Raw genomic sequence first — 9,769 nt, 5'->3', positions numbered from 1 at the left:
AACTAATGTGTTGTTGTGAATATCATTATCCTGTTTATATCTTACGTTATTAAACTAATGTGTTGTTGTTAATATCAATATTCTGTGTATAGCTTACGTTATAAAAACTATTGGATAGTTGTTAATATCATTATCCTGTGTATAGCTTATGTTATAAAACTATTGGATAGTTGTTAATATCATTATCCTGTGTATAGCTTACGTTATAAAACTATTGGATAGTTGTTAACATCATTATCCTGTGTATGACTTACGTTATAAAACTAACTAATGTGTAGTTGTTAATATCATTATCTTGTGTATAGCTTACGTTATAAAACTATTGGAAAGTTGTTAATATCATTATCCTGTGTATGACTTACGTTATAAAAACTATTGGATAGTTGTTAATATCATTATCCTGTGTATAGCTTATGTTATAAAACTATTGGATAGTTGTTAATATAATTATCCTGTGTATAGCTTACGTTATAAAATTATTGGATAGTTGTTAATATCATTATCCTGTGTATGGCTTACGTTATAAAAACTAATGCGTAGTTGTTAATATGATTATCCTGTGTATAACTTACGTTATAAAAACTATTGGATAGTTGTTAATATCATTATCCTGTGTATAGCTTACATTATAAAAACTATTGGATAGTTGTTAATATCATTATCATGTGTATGGCTTACGTTAAAGAAACTACTGCGTAGTTGTTAATATCATTATCCTGTGTATAGCTTACGTTATAAAACTATTGGATAGTTGTTAACATCGTTATCCTGTGTATGACTTACGTTATAAAAACTACTGCGTAGTTGTTAATATCATTATCCTGTGTATGACTTACGTTCTAAAATCTACTGCGTAGTTGTTAATATCATTATCCTGTGTATGGCTTACGTTATAAAAACTAATGCGTAGTTGTTAATATCATTATCCTGTGTATAGCTAACGTTATAAAAACTATTGGATAGTTGTTAATATCATTATCCTGTGTATAGCTTGTGTTATAAAACTAATGTGTAGTTGTTAGTATTATTATCCTGTGTATAACTTACGTTATAAGAACTATTGGAAAGCTGTTAATATCATTATCCTGTGTATGGCTTACGTTATGAAAACTTGGGGATAGTTCTTAATATCATTATCCTGTGTGTATAGCTTACGTTATGAAAACTTGGGGATAGTTGTTAATATCATTATCCTGTGTATAGCTTACGTTATAAAACTAATGTGTAGTTGTTAATAATATTTTCCCCATATATTTGTGGAGAGAAAACTTTTACACTTTAACCTCAGCCAAAAATAAAATGTTTATTTTGTTTGTTTGTTTCTCGTCAACTAGACTGAATGTATCAAAAGAGACAGGTTGACAGATAAACAGAGAGATAGTGGGAGAAAAAAGAAAGATATGTGTCCAATAAATGTTAATTGTACGGAGGTAATGTTCATATAATTGATATAAACGAAAAGAAATTCATTTTATAACAAAAAAAAAAGAATATAGATTAGATATACCTAATTATGCAGGCGGATACAATGACAAGCCTTATAAGCTACATGAAAAGATAAGCCAAACGAAAAAATTGAAACATATAACACTTTTATAAAAATATCGTCACACGAGAAGATAGTTACAGTACGTTATGTAGGTAATGCCTTTGGTTACAAGACTTAGAATTAATACAACTTGAAATAGAATTATTATACTTCAAAGTGTTGTCAGAAGATGGCACTCCGGATGTTGCTCAGGTCAATGACGTTTTCTTCATTTTAGATGCGTACATGATAAAGCTGCAGGTTTTGAAAAGATTAACAGCAATTTCAAGCACGAATTAAATAAGCAAAACAACATAAATTTACAAAAAATATAAAGTGTCCAATTTCTTCAACGGAATAAGCATTAAGAAATCGGACCGAGAAAATATTACTCGTTAGATGTCGCTGTTATCACACAGTATACCCTTTGGAAATGACGCAAGTGATACATCGAAACTTGTCAGGTAATTAACTATACATTTTTGTAAGCTTGTGTTGTTTTTCATACTTAATTTGTGCTTAAAATGTTGTTAATCTTTATAACATTTGTATGTAGCACAAAGTACTGCATAATTTGTTGCAGATCTTAATATTATGTCTTATTTCCAAAACGTTTTAAATGGTTTTTTTTTGTTTATGAACTTATCCTTGATTTTTTATTGCTCTATGTAACTCTGATCAAAGCGTAAGTGTATCTTTTCAGGTTTTAGAGTTCAACATTAAATTGGCCAAAGCGATTTAAATTATAATGCTTATTATTTATGAGATTTTTTAATACTAGGCAAGAAACGGCAAAAACTGAAATTTTAATCAGAAAAAACAAACAAAACCTTTCTTTGAGTTAACTCACCAATGTAAAGTGTGATGCACAATAAGAAAACAATAGAATTCGATTCCTCCTTTCTTCACGTGTCTATGTTTTCTTACAAAATTTGACAATAAATCTTATTATTAAGCCATCAGTTATCTTCATTTGTTGTTTAATATTATTCTTTATCCGAACTACCTCAATTTAAAGTGATTTAAATATTCCACAATCACTGTGTTAAATACATTAGATAATAGTGGTTACTTAACTCACAGTATAATTTATCAGATGAAGCTGAGAAACCTTTCAATGAGAGTAACCTTTATGCCTAACAGATGGCGCTGGAAATCATGTTGAAGCCTGCTTTATTCAAAAGTTGATTAACACAAATTTAACACAAGTACGATGAATGTGTTAAAAACATAAACCATCTAATATTATTGACAATTCACAATGCTACTAATGTTAATGGTTCTTTAAAACAGCTATAGAACTTTCTGTAAAATCAACTAACAAACAAAGATTTAAGTTATTTCTAAGGGTTTACCGTTATAATGTCATTTGTCCTAACTGGCCAATAATCTGCTGAAATCAGTCGCTGTAGCATCATTACAAACAATCACAAACTGACTTTTATTGTTATTTTAAAATGCCTAATCATTTATTTTCGATGGCTACCTAAACATTAACAAATACACGAAAGTCAATGTTAACATAACTTACACAGCATGACCAATAATTTTAAAACGTATTTAGCAAAGCTAGTGACATTTTCTTTCGGCCGTGTATATAATCATTTTTGCCTGTCAAAATAATTTAAAAAAATCACTTAATCAAAGTAAGACGTATTTCTAGGTCATCGAATGACATTTTCTTTAAAACCAATCCTGAAATAAACTAGTGAACATCTTCTTTTAAGAAACAGGTTTATTAAAATCTTTATTAATGTCAGCAGTTATTATCACAGTGTTTATATCAACATCAGCAAAAGTAGCTGTGTAAATTATAAATTATAATTGATCTAATTATTTGGATCGGAGAAGCGGTGGATGGTATTGACTAGCAACTTTTCTCCTAGTTTATTGGTTCAAAATTAGAGAAGTTAGCACCGATATTTGTCGTGTAGCCTTGTAAGAATATCCGAAACACACAAAGAAACCAACTTTCTCACAGGCTCTTAACGACATTCTAGCTAAACTGACTTAGAGGAAGTACTGTTGAAGAAATGTTTAGTATATTTATCGAGTAAATAAAACAAACTGCTTAAAAGAGATCCTTTTCTGAAACTATATTCTGTTAGATCGTGCCCCATTCTTCAAGAGAAATTGTGTATTGACACATTAAATGGCTTCAATTTCTCATATTTGTCCTTGTTGGTGTTCTTAATTCCATGTAGATTGATCATCCGTGGGTGGGTAAACTTCACAATCCTCCCAGTCGACTATGAGTTTTCTGTACATTACTATATGGATGAGGTGGGTATGGAGTGAAACAGTTTAGTTGAGCTAATCATTTATAAAACGGCCAGTATTTAACAAAGCAGTAACTGGTTCGAAATTTAATTAAGCAGCTACTGGTTTGAAATTTTATTTTATTTTTGCCTTAAAGCTCTAAATATACAGGTATACGAAACATAACTCAGGTATTTTGATTCCTTGGTCAACTAATGATCATATTTGGTTTTCGTAAACGAGGGAAGAATACTATACATGAAGTTCAATTTTCGTCAGAACGACTGTTTTAGTTCAAACAATGATCGAAAAATTTGTGGATGCTTTTGACTGTTTTTAATGATTATGGAGTAAGAAAAGGTGAGTTATCAATTTCCAACTGACGTTGTTTAAACTGAACGTTGACGTTACAATGGCTTTAGGACTTCAGATTAACTTTAAACTCAACCAGAGTTTAGAGATCAAATTTCTTTATTCTTCAGAAATATTTTGAGAACTTTTGTTGGAGAAATTTTAAAGTTGACTTCTCAAATCTTGAATCTGTTCGAAGAAATGATGCAACGACTTCGCTATATTTTCTATTGTGTTTTTTTTGTTGTTGTTGTTTGTTTTTGCAATACAGTTTACACGTGTGCCAGTTTACATAAGGTTTCAGCTGTATTTTCCGTCGTCGGTTTTCCTTTGTGAGCAAAGATATAAGTTATCTTGGCAGATTTCTGAGAAGTTTTTATGCACTATACTTACTCAGAAATGATACTGTTGAATTGAACAAGCTCATGGGAGGATAACTTTTTCGCCTTTGATGTACGATTTATTCAAGAAGAGATCGCAAATAATAAGCATATCAAAGGAAAAACGAGGTTTCACTGCGATATATAAAGTTGACCAATGTTCTCACAGTTTGTTTATACCGAATAATCTGTAAAAACGGTCTAGTCTCTCAAGATTATACTTTTTTAATCTTCACATATACAGTGACCAAAAGTAGTTATACAATTGTATTTTGTTTTAAGTTACTTCAATGTTTAGTTATTTTTTGCTGCTCCTATATGGCCTGACCTTAATAATATTCAACGTTGTTCTTTCATGATGATAAAGTCTAGAAACCCATGGCAATGGATAACATGATATAGGTTAGAAACCCATGGCAATGGATAACATGATATAGGTTAGAAACCCATGGCAATGGATAACATGATATAGGTTAGAAACCCATGGCAATGGATAACATGATGTAGGTTAGAAACCCAAAGAAATGTATAAAATGATAAAGGTTAGAAACTCACAGAAATGGATAAAATGATAAAGGTTAGAAACTCACAGAAATGGATAAAATGATGAAGGTTAGAAACTCACAGAAATGTATAAAATGATAAAGGTTAGAAACTCACAGAAATGGATAAAATGATAAAGGTTAGAAACTCACAGAAATGGATAAAATGATAAAGGTTAGAAACTCACAGAAATGGATAACGGGTTTCAAAGTCCAACAACCGGAAATGATGTTTCACTCTATTCTTTGGTTAAAGGTTTAGTTTATTCCCAACTCACGTTAAACTTTAATTATCTAAATATATATTAAACATATTACTTTGTACTTTATAATTATTGCAATACACAGATCTTGTGCGATAAGGATACCTTGTAATCACTTACAAGTAACAAGAAGTATAGTATATTTTACTGGGAAATAACTTGAAATTCCCAAAAATGTCACTGATTATAGTCACAATAATTAATTTTTATCACATTGTTTTTTGTTAGCTTTTGTCTTACAAATTTTGATTTTCAAGTTACATTATAACATAGCACAAGACAGCTACTTTGTGATAGTTCGAAATTTAGAAGAAGAACAACAACAACAAAAAAAAAAGGAACAGATTTGAGCGACATGTTTTTCTTAGGTATATAGAGACCGCGATGGAGAAGTCTTGCTCACTGTTTGCTCTGAACTGGCGTGAACATGTTGTAGCAAAAGAAGAACCGTTGGTGACTTAAACACATTTGAACGAATAAAAAACACTCACGGATGAGCAGTTCATCGAGGCAGCTGTTTACTATACTTGCTTCTTATAATTTCTTTTACATTATTCAAGTGGCTGTTATTTGAATTTCTATTTTACCCAGAGATTCTACGAAGCTATGGTGTAAGAATATGTCTAAAGTCTTCAAAATATGAAAAAAAGAGCCAAACTAATTGAATTAGCATCGTTGAATTAAGCTTGTATTTCCACTAGAATTGTGTTATAAAATTAAGTTTTTGAAAATGTTTGTTTTTAATAGTAACTAAAGGGAGATATCCAAACTTTTATTTCTAAGGACGAGTCAGTCACGCCTGCATCACTAGGATTTATTTTTCCTTTCCATTAGAAGCAGTCTAAGGTTTTATAGCTCAATAAGCTATAGACATTCGGAGTTAAGGAGTTTTCTGTGTTCCGTGGTTCGGTATTCGTTTGTATTCATACTTCTTACAGTTTAATTTTGGTGATCACGTGACGGCCATTCACTTCTTTTGTGTTCATTCTGTGTTTGTTACTTTCTACGGGGGACTGGACAGCACAAAAAGAATATTTTTGTCACCAGCTTGATGAGGAAGACTGAGACTAGAAACTGTATTGTTCATCCCATGATTTGCCATGGACTTTAGGTCTAAACGCATGCTACTTTCTTTCTTACTATTCACGTCGACTTACAATTCTAATATTAAACAAAAGGAATTCTCTTCGAAGTAAAGTTACAGAATTTAAATATTCGCTTCTCGAGCTGCGAAATATATGAAAAGCTGGAAATAATATCGAATATACATTTTAGATTGTGATATATTTTAAATGTTTTCCACCTTAAGTTGAAACAATACTGCATCAAAATAGATCTTAATTTTCTTTTTTCCACTGACTTCTGCTTATTGTTATCCGTTGTTATAATTATTTTTGTTCGTGTTTTAATCCAGAAAGCTTACAACGTAACAGCAAAATAAAATATTTTAATATATATTTCAAGAATCTAGTTAAACCAGCCTAGAATTTTTCCTCACTTTTCCATCTTAATTTAGGGGCTTAAGTTCTACAATCTAGTGACACGGGGATAAAAAGTTCTAAAGCGATGTAATTCTGTGGCACCAATTATCTTAAAGCAGTAATCTCATATCATTATTATAATTAGTTCGTAATGAAGAATGTTGCAGCCCGAATTTGTTGTTCTGATACTAACTGCCGTTTTTTGGCAAAAATTTTGAAAGATAATACTAGGAAACAGTAATTTGGTCAACTGGATAAAGCAGAAAAAGAAACCCAAAGTTTTTGGACATAACTTTAGTAATATAGTAATATGATAAATATTTCTTACTTTCAAGCTAACGATTAAGCTGAGACAGAAATCAGTTGACTTAAAGAGATAGTATTCACACACACACACAAAAATCATTAATACACATATCAAAGTGCATGAAACAGACAGTCGTCAATTAAGCAGGAGGCGAAGCAGTGCTTACTCAGAATAAAATTTGACCAAAGTATTCTGGTCAACAACCTACGTGTTAATATCAGAAATAGGTGACATTTCTGAATTGAATTGATGAAAATGATAACCAAATTTTTTTTCTGTGAAAATATCATGCCTTTTAAAGTACAGTTATCTAAGATATTTCGTTATAAGATTGAGTACGTTACATTGAAACGATTTTAGAAAACAAACCAGCAAATCTATTGCAAAACACAATCACTATAAAGTCGCGGTGTAACAAAGTATATCGGAACTATATTTTAACATTGTTTGGCGTTTTGTAGATAGTATTATGTCACCAAAAACTGATCGCTTTTGGGAAGGATACGTAATAATTCTTCTTGATACAAAATATTCATACATTCAAATCCTGAAGCTGTGGTCAGATCGGAGATCTATAATTTCTAAGATGGGGATTTCCTTGTACAGTCTTGGCCAAAATGTTTGCATCTTTTGTAACAAATAAGATCATTATTATTAAGATGTAATGCAAATATACTTAATGCTGTCAAACTGAGAAATCCATGTTAATATTAAACATATACATATGTAATTTTTATAATGAGACAGGTTCTATGGATATCGTGTACGATTTATTAGGACAGCAAACAACTTTATCAGACATCTGTAGAAAGATGTGTCTCTGTCTGGAAAAGCAACAGAAGTCACGTGTATACAAGTTGCTTACACGATGTATCATTTCAAACGGTCGCATACCTCAAGAAGTTGAAGAATGAAACTGGTATTCACGCTATTTCATTCGTAAACAATCAAGTCGCAGGATATAACGCCTATAGACTTCTGTATGACTGTACTGTTAAAATGGGAACTGGTAAGCTGTCGTTCCCGTACACTAGATGCATTATGGAAAGCAAGGAGGGACATATGACGAAACCATTTGCAATGGAAACTACGCTTCAGGCCTATTATCAAGATGTGCGTTGTCAAATAGAGCATGATTGGACGTGGCAACATGGACTGTAAAGACGTGGTGAGGCACCAAAATCTTCTTAATATAACGTACCAAATTTCTGGAGAAAAGTGTTTTGAACATACTTGAGAGACATGTTTTCTAACTATTTTCCAGCTCATCAATAAACTGGTACGCGTGCATTGGAGAATATTAAATTTCAGTAAGCTTTATTACCAAGTATACAAATGATATGTATTGATTTCACGTTTGATCTCTAGGGCTGAATTCATCATTTCTTTATATATCCCGGTCTTCTTGTAAATTGCTACATGGATGACGAACTGCAACTACAATAGTTCAACAAAGACACCACCAGGGAATCCGAGCTTCACGTTGTTTACAAAGCTGGGGGTTTGTTAGCAGATGGAAGTCTCCGGAGTCTTTTTGAGTCAAAAGGGAACCAGGAAATATTGGAATCCTTTTGTTAGCGAGGTTATTATATTGAGATGTCTGTTGAAAGAAGCTGTGACAAAAAAAAAAAGATTCGGAGCTAATAATATTTGACATCACGGCGTTTTCTTGTTCCAGTTACATAACAGTATAAATAATAATTAGATACGTATTTATAAATAAACAAACACATGACAGTATACATTTGTATCGGCAAGGTTTTGTTACTTATTATTTTATTTTATTTTTTCATGTACATATTGTGATTAAAACAACCTCTAGTATTATCAATAACATGCATATTTATTACTGTATTGTATAGATGATTCTGATATATTACTGTATTGTATAGATGATTCTGATATATTACTGTATTATATACATGATTCGGAATCAGCTACTTAGAATACTTGTGAAGTTTAACCTCTGATTTGTTTCTTAATTAAAAAAAACAACTAATGCTCAACACCTTCCTGCAAAATAAACGTCTATATTTCATTGCAAATACACCTTCCTACACCTCATTATCAGTTTGTGTTTCGTCCATTCACAGATTCTAAAACACCGAACTCTTAAGTTTATATGTTGAATATCATTTTAAAAGAACCTCTACGTTTACAGGTTTGTTCGCTCTTTGGCAAACCGAAAAAACAATTATATCGGTTCTACTACAGTATATGTAATTGTGCTAGCAGACAAAAATGCTATTATACAAATTTGAAGCAAATAAAAGTATATCGTGGCAAACTACTGCAAAATTCGAAGTTATAAGTAAAAGTTGTGTTCGATTTTAATTATCCCGCTCCTGTGTAATGATGATAATGTATAGGAAAACCTTGGTGAATTTCTCAGAAAGTTCTGGTGTAATAGTTAAACATGTATCATCCGATACTTGATAAAATATAACTACTACTTCTTCTTGTATGTTTATTTTGTATTTATGTTACATATGTATGTGCGTATATATATATATATATATATATGTACTTAAGAGTATATCCTCTCATAAGGGTTTTCGATGTTATTGGTGGAGACTTTTCTTACATATACACTAACTAGCAAAGTATATGTAGTGGCTTGATAGTTTATATATATATATATATATATATACATAGAAA

The sequence above is a fragment of the Limulus polyphemus genome, unplaced genomic scaffold, assembly GCF_000517525.1.
Source record: "Limulus polyphemus unplaced genomic scaffold, Limulus_polyphemus-2.1.2 Scaffold3646, whole genome shotgun sequence".
Classification (NCBI taxonomy): domain Eukaryota; kingdom Metazoa; phylum Arthropoda; class Merostomata; order Xiphosura; family Limulidae; genus Limulus; species Limulus polyphemus.
This window is presented reverse-complemented; position numbering follows the sequence as displayed.